At 38.6% G+C, this 16,254-nt stretch overlaps 1 long non-coding RNA gene across 1 annotated transcript; it reads right to left on the bottom strand.

The window, feature by feature from the left end:
• Nucleotides 9,756-16,230, bottom strand: LOC110390310. The gene is made up of 3 exons (XR_002433686.1): nt 15,930-16,230; nt 13,706-13,804; nt 9,756-13,616 (listed from the first exon to the last, which is right to left on the bottom strand). It is a non-coding gene; the product is annotated as an uncharacterized LOC110390310 (long non-coding RNA).

Raw genomic sequence — 16,254 nt, 5'->3', positions numbered from 1 at the left:
ATCGTGCTAGTGAATTATCGTGCTAGTGAATTATCGTGCTAGTGAATTATCGTGCTAGTGAATTATCGTGCTAGTGAATTATCGTGCTAGTGAATATCTTTATCAATGACATAGATGATGGAATCGAGTGCACCCTCAGTAAGTTTGCAGATGACACCAAGCTGAGCAGTGCAGTCCATACGTTGGAAGGAAGGGAAGCCATCCAGAGGGACCTGGACAGGCTGGACAAGTGGGCCCATGAGTTGTATTTAGTATAATTTTTGATTGTGTTAAAGTCTTAAGAGAAATATTTTATCACAGTACAGAACTAAACGGAAATGAAATTTAAAAGCTTCTGTGATGGGCTTGAAAGCAAATAGAAGAAAGCTGTTTGAAGGTAGGTAAGTGAGATTACAGTGGATAATGAGGAAAAAATGTATAAAGGTTCGGTTAAAGATTTGAGAGAGTAGAGCATATGCCTCAAATCAGGAAAGGAAGTTCATACATAACTTGTACTATGGGAAAGGATTAATAGGCTGTACTAGAAATGGAATGGTCAAACGCTCTATGTTTTAATTACAAAAATGACATAAAAAGTGAAAGGTAGGTGTAAATGACAGACAATGTGCTGTCCGCTCACTTAATAGAGCACTTCACAGCCATTCTTGTATGTGGATGACATGCTAAAGATAATGTCTAATATTGTGTGTTATATGATAAGTAACCTTATGAGACAGTATCAACATAAAGTTCCACAGAGTGTTTGAAAAGTAGTTAACTATTTATACATAGAACTGATAGTTCTGAGAAAACTCAAAGCAGCTACTTTTGTTCACTTTGTGTATTCAACACAATTTTCAGTGAGATCTACTTTCATTTATTTGCACTTCTGTCAGTTCTAATAAGGGAAACAGAAGAGAGAATATATTTCAATATATCAAGAAAATACAAATACATAGAGTCTGAAATTTTTTTAAAGAACTGAAGGACTCAATTTGATTGTGGTACTCTACTGGAAGAGTAGCCCTATATTTGTACAAATCAAAATAAATCTATCTTTTGCACTATCATAAAGAGTAACAATGAAGTTTAGAATCTTTCTGTTTATTTCAAAATTACTTGCAGAAGCAATTGATGGATTTAGATAACAAATGGGCATTCTCCACCTCCTTCGAGACCTGTTTTTCCAAGTATACTCCCAGGCTTTCACCCAAAAGGAAAAAAAATAGTAATAAAATCATAATCTAGGGTGTCCAAAATAAACTAGTCAGCGTCAGTAATAGCAGCTGAGTAGCTCTGTAATCATCACTATTTTCTCTCCTAGCTCTCAGCATGGAAACCTTATTGCCAGTAGAACTGATTTTAATAACAAATAATTGCAGGAAGCTCACAAGGTACATGAACGTTGAGAAATATTACAAAGAGGGGACAAAGTATACCCAACACCTCTTAAATGGTGCCTGAGGGGATTCTGCATTAAAGCATAGAGTGAAATTATTTAATGCTCCCAAACATATCAGATTTAATGCACAAATCCAAACTTGTCATTGTGTATTGTTTGTTTGTGCTTTCTGTGTGTCTTGAAATGTTTCATTCTTAAGGCTCTGTATTAAAATAAAGAATATTCCAACCAATTCTATGAGCTGGACAATTTTTAAATGTCAGATTTTCTATTGGATCTCCAGTACTACCCACATAAGATGAATTAATTTATTCCATTATATCTGTAAGTACTTCAAGTGCATGTATCTTAGGGTTGCCTTTACCTGAAAACAGTCTAATTATGCTGCTTGACTTTATTCTTATTGCTTATTTAAACACTTTACTGCAAACAATTATTTTTCTGCTCTGAACAGACAGTCCTGTAAGTTCCTCTGACTTCTAATTTTGGCTGTGCTATGAGATGGATTCAGTGAACATCACACTGGAGAGATCTCTTACGTCATACTGTAATCACGACAAGAATCCAAAAAAAGTTACAAGAAGACAAAAGAGTCATCTTGCCCTCTGTCCAAAAATTATTGCTTCCTGTAAATACAGTGATTAATGAAATCCCCAGTCTGGATATGACTTAAGTATCACGTGTTAGTTCTGGGCCAGCCAAATATCTTTGGTTAGTGTTCTGAAAGACAGCACAAAAGACTTGAATTTGATTCCCTGCTCTTTCCTACTAGGCCAAAGAGTTACATTCATGCCTGTGAAGCATCTTTCATCCAAGGATCTCTGAAGATGCACAGCAGGAAAACACTGAATTTAGGATGATTTTACAAAGAGGATCTTGCATGAAATATCAAGAAAAAAAATTGAAAAAAAAAATTGCAAGCCTCAAATTTATGTTTTCTAAAATGTTTAGTGCTTTTACTAATGTTAAGCTTTATGTATCCTGGGCAGCTCTTAGAACCTAGTTTTCAAAGAAGAATGCTCCAGTCTTCACTGGTTTGTTGAAGTAGGTGAACAGTGGTCTGTTGGTAAGGCTGTAGTTAAACCTGAACTGACAAGCTTTTCAGGACACAAGCTAATTCTGCAGTGGGTTTTCAGAGTCATGTAAACAGCATCTATTAGCTTGGGTTCTGGTCTAATCAATAGCATCTCTACTGTTTTAGCAACTGAGATAGCAATCTTAGTACCAGCAGTGTCACAACTGCTTGACTTAGCTGTGCCTGGAAACACGTGGCATCGCTTATTGGAAAATAAGTATTTTGACAACAATAAAATTGAGCAGTAACAGTAACAACTTCAGTGACATAGTAGAGCATATTCTATAATGCTTAAAATTATGGATAGCAATTGGCTGGAAGAAGTTACAAAAATTCTGTGGAGAGGGTTCAAATTGCTTTTGATAAACCAAAAGCAAATAAGAATGGATCACTTCAAAGTAAGTGGTAATTAACACATAGCAAGAAAAAAAAATGTGGAGTAGCATCTTAGATATTGTGGGTCTCAGTAATTCAGATGATATATGAAGTTAGAGTGAAATACAAACTGACTAGATCAGTAAGAACTTTTAGACAAAAAAGGCAAATCTCATTTTGAGCTGTGTTATTAAGAACATTGTATATAAAACACAGGATGTAATTCCTCTATTGTCTATGAATTGTGTGAGGTTTCAACTAGTGAACTACTTGCAAATCAGCCCAGTGAACTTGGTGATATTTGAGGTAAGCTGAGGACCACTCAGGGAAGAGGAACAAGAGTGTTAGTAATTTTCAGAAATACGACCTCTGAGGAATGCTTAAAGGAAAAGGCATGTTTGGGTCTATCGGGGAGGTAGAAGAAGGACATAACATAAGAAGGTCTTCCAGAGCTGGAAAGTCTATGTATTCTCTCTGGGACAGGGCAAGAAGGAATCACTTATTTATAGAGAAAAATACTTTGTTTAGCTATTAGGAAGTTCTAACATTAAATATAATGAATACAAACTGGAAGGCCCTCTATCCTTAGATTTATGACCTTCAGTGCCTTCTTCACTGTCTTGAATTTGTGAATGAGTGGCTACTAGGCTGAAGAACGGGTCTTCTTTGCAAACTACAGTGTCCAGCTTTTATGAATTCAAAAGAACTTCTGACCTACTCCTCAAAATAGGTAAAGCATTGCTTAGATGGCTATTTTCAGTAAATATCTTGCCAGGGTACATTTTCTTATTGTCTTGCCCGTTCAAAGTCTGCTTCTGAAACCAGCATTTCATATATTTTCCCAGTAAGAATTCCATCTTTATCAGAAAGAGACAGAGAAACACAGTCCAAGGAATCATTGTCAACTTTGCATACTTGATTTTTATGATGTGATTTGTGTAACCATTAGCAGTCACCTTAAGCTGTTCATTACATTTCTTTGGAAAGCTGAGTTGTCCTCTAGTATAAAACACGTGTAACTCCTTGAAGGCCTTCGAATTCTCTTTATTCTACTTATGAAGTCCAGTTGCAGCTCTTGGCACGTTTCTTCACCTGCACGTAATCTTCTGTGTCTCTTTAGCTCACAGGTGCTTGTGAATGCTGACTGGCAGAACTCTCAGGAATATGGTTTACTCCCTGTATGCATGTACCTGTGCCCTCCCATGTCTGAGAAATACAATTAAAAAAGGGTGCAGAACCTGTATTTGTAGAGCTTGTACACAACATGCCTGTACATTTGATTTAACATATAGGGTAAGCTAATGCAAAAGTAATCAAACTGAGGACTCTGGTAAGGTGCTCGCTCTTTATTTCTCTTTATGTGATGAATATAAGTCCTAGGGATTAATGGCCAAAAACCTACAAAGTTTGCAGGAAAAAAAACATCACGAAAGCCCAAGATGTGAAGTTCATTCCAATTTTGATGAAATATTTCTCATATTTACTTTCTTTTTCCATTGTTTCTGATTTTCTTTATTCAGTTTTCTTTGCCTAACTCATCTAGCATTCATTCTTTTTATCCTTGCTTTTTGCAACTTTGCCATCTGTTTATGTAACTTAATCTGGTTCTTCAGGATGATGGAAGAGAAGATTGCTTCACAAAAGCAGCATTTTTTTAACAGTATTTGTATTTTTTTAACTTTGAGCTGAATAAATGTGTCTATTCAGAAATGGAGAGGGTTTATATACAGAATTACAAAACTTGCATTTCAATTTTTTTTCATGATTATTTATACAAGATGCTTTAGAATAAGGTTTGATGTTCATGCTATTACTTAGCCATGCTAAATTTTCTTGCTGGTCTTGTGTTTTATTTGGGCTTTCATGAGGAGAAACAATATATTGTTGCTGATATATATATATATTTTTTTAGAAATTGGCTCTTCAGTAGTACTTGATTGCACAGAAGTGGAAGAACTGATCTCCACATTCCATACATCTTTTCACAATTCTTCTGAAGTAGGAGAACATCTATTAATAAACAGATCAGAATGACTATGGATAAGTTCTTGCTCTTCTTGCAAACCACGTTGCAGAACAGAACAGTTTCATCTTCAAATTTGCTCCACTTATTTTTGTTGTTAGCTTCATTTTTTCCATTCTGTGAAGAATCAATATCTTCCACTTTAATAATTATACCCATCTCCTCATGTATTTCTGCTTGTCTGCCTTGCTTTCCATCAGAAAGAACACCTGTAACATTGGCAAGTTCCTCTTCATCTTTGCACATTGCTATTAAAGATAATGTCAACTGTCTGCGGGTGTTGATGGTCTTATCTCTACCCTCACTATCAGCAGCAGAGAGGAGAGGAATCTTCTGAAAACTGTAATTACCATCACATTCTATCCTGTTACATGTTTCATTTGTCTCTGCAGTCTGTTTTGCAAGGTAATGTAGGCAACATATCATTTTGACTGCGCTTATCCTTGCTTGCATCAGACCATTCTGTTAAGGTCAGTTTTGAATTGTTACACTCTCCATCATATTTGAAAAATCATGGCTGTCAGATGAAGTCCCCAGTGATTGGGAAATGGGAAACATCACTCCCATTTTTAAGCAAAGGGAGAAAGGAAGACCCAGTGAACTAGAGGCTGATGAGCCTCAAGTCCGTGCCTGTGAAGATCATGGAAAAGATCCTCCTGAAAGAGATGTTAAGACACATGCAAGGTGAGGAGATGATCTGAAACAACCAGCATGGCTTCATCAAGCTCACTTTGTGCCTCACCAGACTGGTGGCCTTCTGCAATGGAGTGACAGAGAAACTGATGTCAACTACCTGGACTTCTGCAAAGCCTTTGATATGGTGACACACGGCATTCTTATCTCTAAATTAGTGAGATATGAATTTGAAGGCTGAACTATTCAGTGGGTAAAGAATTGGTTGGATCATCACAGCCAAAGAATTGTGGTCAGTGGCTCTATGTCTGCCTGGAGGCCAGTGGCAAGTGGTGTCCCAAAGGGGTCCATGTTGAGATCAATGATTTTCAACATCTTAATCAATGACACAGACAGTGGAACTGAGTGCAACCTCAGCAAGTTTGCTGACGACATCAAACTGAGTGGTGCAACTTATATGACAGAAGGGTGCCATCCAAAGGGACCTAACAAGCTTGAGAAGTGGGCCCACATGAGATTCAACAAGTCCAGGTGCAAGGTGTTGGACTTGGGTCAGGGCAATCTCAGACATGCATACAGATTGGGAGAAGAACTTGAGAGCAGCGCTGCAGAAAAGAACCTGGGGATCCTGATGGATGAGAAGCTTGACATGAGCCAGCAGTGTGTGCTGGCAGCCCAGCATCTTGGACTGCATCGAAAGAAGAGTGGCCAGCGGAGAGAGGGAGGTGATTTTCCCCCTCTGCTCTTCCCTAGTGAGGCTACATTTGGGATACTGCATTCAGACCTGGGGCACACAACACAATAAAGATGTGGAGCTGTTGGAGCAGGTCCAGAGAAGGGCCACAAAAATTACCAAAGGGCTGGAATACCTCTCCTGTGCGGAAAAGTGGAAGTATCTGGGCTTGCTTAGCATAGAGAAGAGAGGGGTCTGGAGAGACCTCACTGCAGCCTTCCAGTACTTGAAGGGAGCTTGTAAGCAAGAAGAGGAGTGACTTTTTACACAGCTAATAATGATAGGACAAGGGGGAATGGATTTAAAGTAAGAGAAGAAATTTAGGTTAGATGTTAAGAAAACTTCTTTACTCAGTGGTTGGTGAGACACTGGAACAGGTTGTCCAGAGAAGCTGTGGTTTCCTCTTTCAATGGAGGCATTCAAAGCCAGGATGGATGAGGACCTTAGCCTGATATAGTTGCAGCCCTGACTATGGCACAGGTTGGAACAGGATGGTCTTTCAAGTCCCATCCAACCCAAGCCAAGCGATGATTCCAGAGTATTGGAGTAAGCCACTTAGAGAGGATCTATGGAGATTTTTTTTAGAAAATTCTGGACAGCACTTATAGATGTCCTATGTATTCTACACTTGTTTCAAAACAGATGAGAGCTCCTGAGGTTTAACCCAGACCCAAACCTCTGGAATAAACCTTCCATGAACTAAAAGTGACATACAGGCTGTACAAGTCCAGTTCAAAATGAAGGAACGTACCTCTGTTTGTTCTATACAGCTATGATGATAAACGGTTTGTCTCCTGTTCAAGATCACAACTCCTGGTTTTCATTTAAAAGGCACATTAGTAGTAACCTATTGTTACCTTATATTGAATTTCTTTTTCCTGATAACACTGATTAAATGTAGAGCCTGAATTATTGGCCTAGCCCTCATAATAATACTATGAATGTCTTTAAAACCTGGAATTGAATAAAACTGTTTTGTATAAGGGAAATACAGGGTGAAGTATTATGAGAGCTAGAAGTGGCCTATTATGAATTTGTTTTGATTCCTCTCTCTTAGAAAATGACATAGTCTTAGCTAGTTGCACTCCTGATAAATAGCATTTTCCTCTAGAAAAATGTATCCACTGGTATGCTTCTACAACAGATTTCTGGAATAAATGCCTCCTAAAACTATACATGGAGGACCAGATGTCTGTGTGTTTCCTCAGCATAAGTGTAGCACTCCAATTAAAGATCATCCTTCCTTTCATGTATAGGATTTATTTTAGTTCACCTTTTTAAGTTGAGATTTCAGTTCAGTCAACAACTTTACAAAGCCTAAGCTATGTTTGTGTACATGTTTGGTCTTTAAAGGAATAAGAACACAAAGAAATGATGAGGAAGTACTTTTTGTCTTCTAAGAGAAGTAAGTGAAATGAGTTATAAGAATGCAGCTTCCTTTCAAAAATGTGGCTTGGATTGCATTTCAGCCATTCTTTAAACTTTCAGAAGAAGGAAAAAAAAAGAGAGAAGAAAACAAATGAAAACCCCAACCTATCCTATATTATTAAGTACTGAAACAGGAAATACCAATAATGTTAAGGGAGGCACAGACTATAAAGCTTGGAATTACCACCAAAAACCCATAACACTGTAGCTGCTAGGCTTATGTTTCTGAAGATTCAGTTAATTTTATGACTATTATGTTGTAGACCATGCTGTAGTAAAGCTGATATTTCAAGTTCAAATATTTTATTTTCTTGTAATGGCATTGAACTGAAGATGACAACTGCTGCTGACATCTTGATTTTGTAACAGTTGTCACAGTTCTTACCTCCTACCTTGTGGCATTTCTCCTTCGTAAGAAATATATCTACTTAGGCATCAATGTCCAAACCTTGTGGCTTGCCTGGGACACAGTGAGTGAACAGGAATTGTCTTGGGCAACATACACAAAGGTCACTCAAAGAAGTACCTCCCATTTAATTCCATGGGAACTATAACTGACAAAAAGAGCATAACAACACTATTTGATAGGAAAAATTCTCATCTACAAACCACTATTTTTCAACACAGTCACCACCATTAGCTGTGCATTTTCACCAGCAATACACAAGTGCCTGCATGCCACTTGTAAAAATGTGCACCAGCAGGGGTGATACACTGTCACTGTCACCACTGCTGAAATGTACCACCATTGCTTCACTGTGCTCACATCCACTGTTTGGTCTCCAGAAACACTTAGCATGCATCAATGAATGTCAGTGGGTGCCATTTTTTCTGCATGGAGAAATTCAGTGACACACCTGTGCCTCAGGTACACTTCCATGTCAGATGCCACTCTGTCAGAGTGCCCCTTTGCTGCCGTCTGTCACTTGGCAACAACATGTAATGGAATATTGGCAGGAAGGTTCAGCTTCTACTGCCATACCACCAACACCTACTTCTGACATCATGGGCCAACATCATAAAATAGGATGCATTACTTTCAGAGCAGCCTTTGTAAAATATATGATATAGTTAATGCTTATAAGCAAAAAAAAAAAAAAAAAAACCCCACCTCATTTTAATATTTCATATTTTCATTACCACAAAAAAAGAGAACAAAACCCCCACAAAACTAGTAGGATATTTGACCTTATTTTTGTGAAACTAAAGCATCAATTCCCGGTTTGATGGCAGTGGCTGCCATTTTCAGTGAGCTTTCAAGGTGTTCATCAAAGACTTTCGATGAAACTTTACTCCTCCTGTACTTCATCTTTGACAACAGTTGTTCACAAAGGTATGTCCTGTCAAAAAGCAATTACACAAATAAGGTATGACTGTGAAGTGAAGAATGCTTTTCTATGGTAGGAGACGGCTTATAAAAGTAAAGAGACATGATCAAATTTTTGAGTTGAATGCCTGACTACAGCTCGAAGAATGGGAGAAAGGGCAATGTATTTATGTTGACTGAAAATGGAATTGCAAATATATCAAAAAATGATGGTTTTTTTTCCAGCAGTCTTGAAACCTATTCTCAAATTCCTTTATCAGACTGGAAAGCATGGCTGCATATTTTTCACTGTTCACAGGACTGTGTTTAGCCAAAGTATCAAAACGCGTAGAATTATTTGCCATCACTTGATTTGGCGCTGCACTGCACCCAGTGTCCTGGTTTCAGAGTTAAGTGGACACCACTGTTTGTTTGTTACTGAGTGATAGGTGCACTTCCGGGCTGGGGCAGGCAGCTCAGAGGGGCACAGGCACAGCTACTGCCATGATGGCATGGGGTAGGGGGCGGCCACAGGGCGAGCTGTGCTGAGCCGCGTCCACCCTGTGGGCCGCGAGCTGGTACCCAGGTATACCGCCCATACTTTGCTATCAGTGCAATACCTATTAATAAGTGGTAACAAATCAGGCAGAAGAAACCCGGCCTCATCACGCTGATCTGTGGTACAAGGTTGCCACCTTGGTCTTGGGCAGGTTTTAAAGCTGTTTTTCAGAGCAGGACAGTTACTTTTATTACACAGATTCTATTCTACTGTAACAATTATAATTCAGATTCTATTCTACTGTAACAATTATAATTCAGATTCTATTCTACTGTAACAATTATAATTCAGTTTTGAAGATTCTCAGTGCTAGAACAGATTAAATGACAGTGTCCAGATCATAAAGGCAATCATTTTTCAGAGCACTACTACCTATTATTTTATTTATATATATCAATGATACATAGACATTTTGCTTGTACACAGTGTAGGGGTTTGCAGAATTCCGTACGCTAGAGGATACGCGCATGTGCACCAAGAAATCAGAAATAGATGGTCAGATAAAAATGTTCACCATACAGAGGATAATTTTATCAATAGATACTCAGAAGACAAAGACTCAGTGACATAGTCCAAGAATACTTTCTGGACACTATTAAACAAACTAGTTTCTGCAGTCCTTCATGTGGTAAATTCCTAAGTCTCTTCTTTAGAGCCACTGACTTGTCATCCTCATATAGGTCTGCTATAATTGAGGAAGGTATTTGGTGACAGTACTAGAGGATGGGTTTCAGAAACTAATTTTAAGATATCTGTGAATTAACTTTCAAAGTAGAAAGTCACATTTTCTATCCTTAAAATCAAATACAATTAAAGACTCTCCTGCCCTACAAAATGGAAATTCACTAGCTAGAAGAGTTATGAATGCTGGAAGATCCAAATTTGAATTGACTCTGAAACATTTTGAAGATTTAATAAGTACCTTTTAGCCAGCAGTTCATTATTTCCTTTTTACTCACTGCATATATATATACATATATATAAACGTTTACATGCACACACACAAACAGGGTCAATTTAGTATTATTAATTCAGAAAATACAGCCTGGACTACCACAGGCTTGGTGAGATTGGTCCAAGATCCAAGACCAGCTCTTTGGATGTGAAATTAAAATAACTGAAAGCAAGGCACCCAAAGGAGAGCAAGGAAGGAAACTCAGAGTTGTACCTGGATATCACTGTTAAGTCCAAACATTATTTCACTTATGTTCCAGTGGGAGAAGTACATGAAATAAAAATTACTTTAAAAAGGAAAGCAGCTTTCGGACACTGTATTTTCATTTCCTTTTTCCAGTTTCCAGCTGTTAACCAATGGCTATACTGAAGTCTGTATCTTGTTCTCACAATTGCTCCTGATCACAATGTGTGGATGTTTTCAGCAAAGTATTTGTACTAAAGTTCAGTGAGACTAGATCTTGGACTGTGAGGCTTAGAACCAATCTCAAGTTCAATCAAGATTGATACAGCTTTTGCAGTTGGGGCAGCTGAATTCTCTGATAGAAGAGGTCAAGATGTAAAAAATTAGACCATTGGAAAGAAGACAATGTCAGGTTCTCAATTCTTCTGTCTTCTTTCTCTTGACATAAAGATCTAATGGTATTTTAATATCTGAAGTAATAATAAAAGAGATAGAAAATGAATGAAGAAGTTATGATACATGAGGAATCATTAATACACATTTTTTAAAGCCAGATTTAATATTCTCTACCATATTCAGCTTAGTTTGCCCTATCCGTTTCAAGTCTCTCTTTAAGCAATGTGTAAATAGAAGAAAAACCATTCTGATAAAAGTGGTGAAATCTTAGCAGTCATCTTTCAAGACTGGACATGGCATATTTTGTGACTTGCCCTGCAGGATTACATTTGACACTTGTTGCTTTTAAGACACTGAGTCACCAATCAGTATCAGCTGTGACTGAGGCATTTTATTTGTTAGAACTCATTTGTGAAAACAAACTAAGTGCAAAAATGTTTGTTGTAAGATACCATGATAAAAGAAGCAAAATCCCATTAACAATTAAAGTACAAGACTAAAGCAGTTAAACTGGATTTAAAAAGACAGAGAGAGACTTTCCCATCGTGCTTCCAAAAAATCTCTGCAAGGCAATCACTTTTGACTGGAATAGTATAATGAAAACAAATGGTAACACACTAAGAGAACTGCAAAACACTGAGATTCACTGGGGAAAAATACCCTCAAGTGTTATATGAGATAAGCTGAGACATGTTCCAGAATGCATATAGAACACTATGTGTGGTCTCTGACTAGCAATTACAAAGCTATAGTTAAAAAAATGGGCAGAGAAAGATTGGAAGTCACAACAGAGGAATAAGAAACTTCAATCTAGAGAGATCTGAAATGTCAAAGTGTGCACTCATTGGAGAAAATATGATTATAGAGCTAGCAAATAGATCCAAAATAGATATTTGGACTTTCTATACTATTTCAAGAAAGTCATTTTAACATCTTGCACCTTATTCTCTTCATCTCTAAAGTGTCTTAAACTGTTTTGGCTCTTCGTTCATGTTTAAAACCATCTAAAGCCCTTTACAAAAGCTGTTGGAGAGCTACAAAAAAAGCTTCTGTATCTATACCTTTTCACATATAAGAGGAGCTGAGCTCAACTGAGCTCATAACATACTGGAAGCACATTTGTCTTTAAGAACACTTGGTAATGCATTTGTGAGAGTTTGGGATAAATCAAATGGTGTGGCAGCAACCTACAAAAGAGAGTTAAAAGAGGCTGGGTGCAGAGGATATTGTACCAAGAATTACAGCAAAGTAAAGTGGAGCAGAATAGAGTAGAATAGAATATGGATATCCTGCGGAAAAAAAAAAAAAAAAAAGAAAAAAAAAACGTTTTTCATCTCCAAAAATCACCATTATGACAATGAGGATCTAGCAATACTTAAGGTTTTAGAAAAACTTGGAATCAACTTCAGTATTTTCATGCAAATCAGAGAGACCTGACATGTCTTCATGAACTTCGCAGTGATTTTTGCCAGTCGGTTAACAAACAGAGGGGCAACAAACATATATTTAGAAGTAAAGGACCATTGTCACTAGAAATGTCTACACAATGTGAATTCAGACAGTTCATGTGATGAGTGCACAATGTCTGAAATCATATGATCACATACGGTTTTCTCCCTGCAAGATCTGTTCACGTCAAACATGCAGAGTGGGTGATGTTCTCTAAATGAAAATGTGTCTGCATAACAAATGAAGCTTCTTTCTTAAGATTCCTGCTTAATCTACTGTAGATGTATTAGGGAATGCGATGAATGAGATAGGAAAAAAAGACAGACTCATGGTTAAAGCAGATGAAGCCGTTAAATTCCACACTGGAGAATTATATTTTATCTTCCTCTGAGGTCCTGCATTATCCTGGGCAACTCAGTTTAACCAAAATTTTTACAGTCGTTCACTAGTTTTTCATGTCTTAGCTCTAGTCCCAGTGGCCCACAGCTAAGTTTAGGTGAAATACTCCAAAAGTAGTAAAAGTTTATACTTGATGCACCGCCTATATCAGGTCAAATATCAAACTGTTGCTCTAAAATAGCAGTAAATCGTAGTTTTCCAGGGAAAGAACTAGATCCTTTTCAAAATAAATGCAGATATGTTTTCCTAACTACATTTTTTTAAGGTTAATTTTTTTAAAGGTTGAAGTTCTACCAAATCCAATAGATTAACTAGCATGAAAACTTAAATGAAAGAGGGTTTTAAAAGGAAACAAAAAAGTAAGAAAAAGGACAAAAGGGGAAAGACAAATCTCTAATAGGAAGAGCCCACCACTTGCGTAAATCATGCTATAAGCTATTCTACCTACTGCTATTCTACCTACTAATACTCAGCATAGGAACTATATCTAAATGTTGAGTATGCGTATGCATACTACAGCCATATTTCTTAACACAATGAACAGTCACATTAAGACTTCATAATGGCATTTACTGAAATTTACATTTTCTGTAAAAATTTTCTTCCTCGCGTCGCAACACATAAATTGAGGATTTTGGTTAGATGCATGTATCTTCACAGGGCACTGCTATCCTAGGTCCTACCTCCACTCTCCTAGTTGGACACACCATGTGGACTGCACCTGGAGGTTTCCAGCAAGAACAGAATATTCATGGGAATAATACATTCATCAATATGAAGGAAAATTAAGACTTCAGAGAAATATCGTACTCTGGATACATCAGAATTTAGATGACTTATCCTTCCATTCCTTTCAAGCTGCAGTTCCTGCTCAGACTGCATCTCAAACTTACATTTCAGTGCTCCAATCTGGAAAGTCAAAATAAAAGGGAAGAAAAATATTTTCAAAAACCATTTTGTTCATGTTAGTTAATCTCAAGTCAGTGAGTACTAACTATAAACACTATGATGTTTTTTCCTTGTTTTGAAGGAAAACTACAGTGAAAAATTGTTTGCTACATAGGATATATATTCTTCTTGATGAAGCTGGAATCATTAGTCACTGCTTTCTTCAGAAACAAACATCGTTAGTCTAAAGAACAAGGATAAGATCAGGCTTTGCTTATACTTTCTGAAACCTTACACAAGATCTCCAATATTTAGTATCATTAGACACTTGAAGAAATCATGAGGCAGACACAGCCTGGGTCTTTACACAGTCTTAAGAGATATTCACTGAACTACAAGTTCATAATTTCTTGTGATATCTGTGGTGTTTGCTAAACTCGCAGTAAACACAGCATTATAAAGAAAGTCTCTAAGCAGGTGGATGGTATGCTAACAAGGGCTTCATCTTCCTAGCCTTATCTCAATATGCCATGTGGTAGGTAAACCCAAAAGAACTGAGTGCAATTTTAAAACACTGTTGTCTATGTGACCAAAAATGTGATTCTAAGAGATGCAAACTTTCTGGAAAGCTTGGTGCTTGTTCAGTCTGAAGCCTAATGATGATGTATATTCAAATGTCACCAGTTAGCTATTGTGCTGCTGATCCTTTGAGCAGAAATGTCTTATTCCACAGTGTTTATCCTGTAATCCCATACTGTCAGGCCAAGAATCAGAACTCCCAACAGCCAACTTGCCTCCAGCTATTTTACCTCTTCAGCAGCTTTCAAGAGACTGTAATATACTGTCAATACAAGAGCCACTGGCTTATTGACAGGTAGAGGGAAAAACAGGAAATTTAGAGAAGTTGAATTATATATCAAGCAAGACACTAATTCCTTCAAGAGTTATTAGTTTTCATACAAAAATACCTAAAATATTTAAAACAAACAACCAAGCAAACAAATTAGAAGGTAGTGTTACATTTAATAGGTTCTTCATTTGAAATGTTAGGTCAGAACTTAGATTAAATTTTTTAGTGCGCAGTGTTAGTTATTATCACTATCACCCATGGGTTTAATGAATATAGGACTATCTCTACCACGTGTCTTGCCTCAGTTAAAAATAATCTCACTTTTCCAAAGCAATAAGGGAAGCTTGTCTTAAATTTAACTGTATGGCTGTCTACCTACCATAAGCCATTTCTTGAGTAAAGCTGTTACTCTTTCTAGCCTTGATTCACTTCTGTGCAAGCCCACAGTAAAGATGAGCATTCTGATGGGCACCACACGCCGTTACTGTGGCAGAGTCCGTGCCTTTGCCAAGTTTACAGCATTTTAATCTGCATCAAGCTGTTTTGAACCCTCCTTGTGTGAAGAGGCACGCGTGTGAACCGGTTCGGGCTCCCACCACTAGGGGGCTGTGTGAACACGGTGTTCTGGCGAGCTCTTGGCCCTCGCTGGTTCAAAAGGGCAAAGCTAAGCGCACTGAACTGTGACTCTAAAATAATTAATTCTGTTGTACCTCTTTCTCCCCTCTGACAGAAAATGCGTCAAGTCATGGCTTAAGCAGCCCTGTGATTTTTTTTTCTTTTAGAATGACCATAAACTACTCACAATTTTACTTGGTCATAAGTACTTTCACTATATATATATATAGTATATATATATACATATATATATATATAATAAAATCCATTTGAGTCATTGTCTGAGCCTGAAACGCTCTCTCTGCAGATCAAAGATCAAAACTAATCCTAGAGTTGGATGCCACAAGATCTGCCACAAGCTGATATGCCGTCCACCTGACGAAGATTATCTGGGTAAAACCCAGAAAACAGAGCGAGCTTTCCATAGGAACAGAGATAAGTGTGAGATGAATCCTGCCAGTTGTCGTGAAAACTCAGTTTTGGTGGCAATCCGGGTCAGCCACTCTTCTCCCTCAGGGCAGCCGTGGGGAAGGCACGAACAGCGCAGACAGCGGCACGCTCTGCAGCCCTCCTAACTCGGCCACTCGCAGGGAGCGCCACGGGCAGCACCTGAGGGCTGTGCGGCCGTGGGCCACCGCCGGGGAGGAGCGCCGCGCAGCACGGCCTGCCCCGCACACCTACCCGGTCTCTTCGGGTACCGCAGTGCCTGCTGCGTCCGCGGCGCCACTGGCACGGTGCGGTCAGGAGGCAGAATGTCACAACAGCCACAATGTGTCTCATGCCGTCTGGCCACGAGGACGTGTGCTTCCACCTGAAGAACTTCTACGGTCCTCGTCCTAACCTTGTATTTAGAGGCCAGAGGAAGGGGCAGCTCGCAGTGCTCGCGGGGACGCGAGGGACGGCCGCACCACCTCATCCCCAAGACCCGGGCGCGACGCGCGGTGCCCTCCCGCCGCCCCCCTCGCCGGGCCTCCCTCGCGGCGCAACGCCTCCCAGCCGCCCCGAG

The sequence above is a fragment of the Numida meleagris genome, chromosome Z, assembly GCF_002078875.1.
Source record: "Numida meleagris isolate 19003 breed g44 Domestic line chromosome Z, NumMel1.0, whole genome shotgun sequence".
NCBI lineage: Eukaryota > Metazoa > Chordata > Aves > Galliformes > Numididae > Numida > Numida meleagris.
This window is presented reverse-complemented; position numbering and strand designations above follow the sequence as displayed.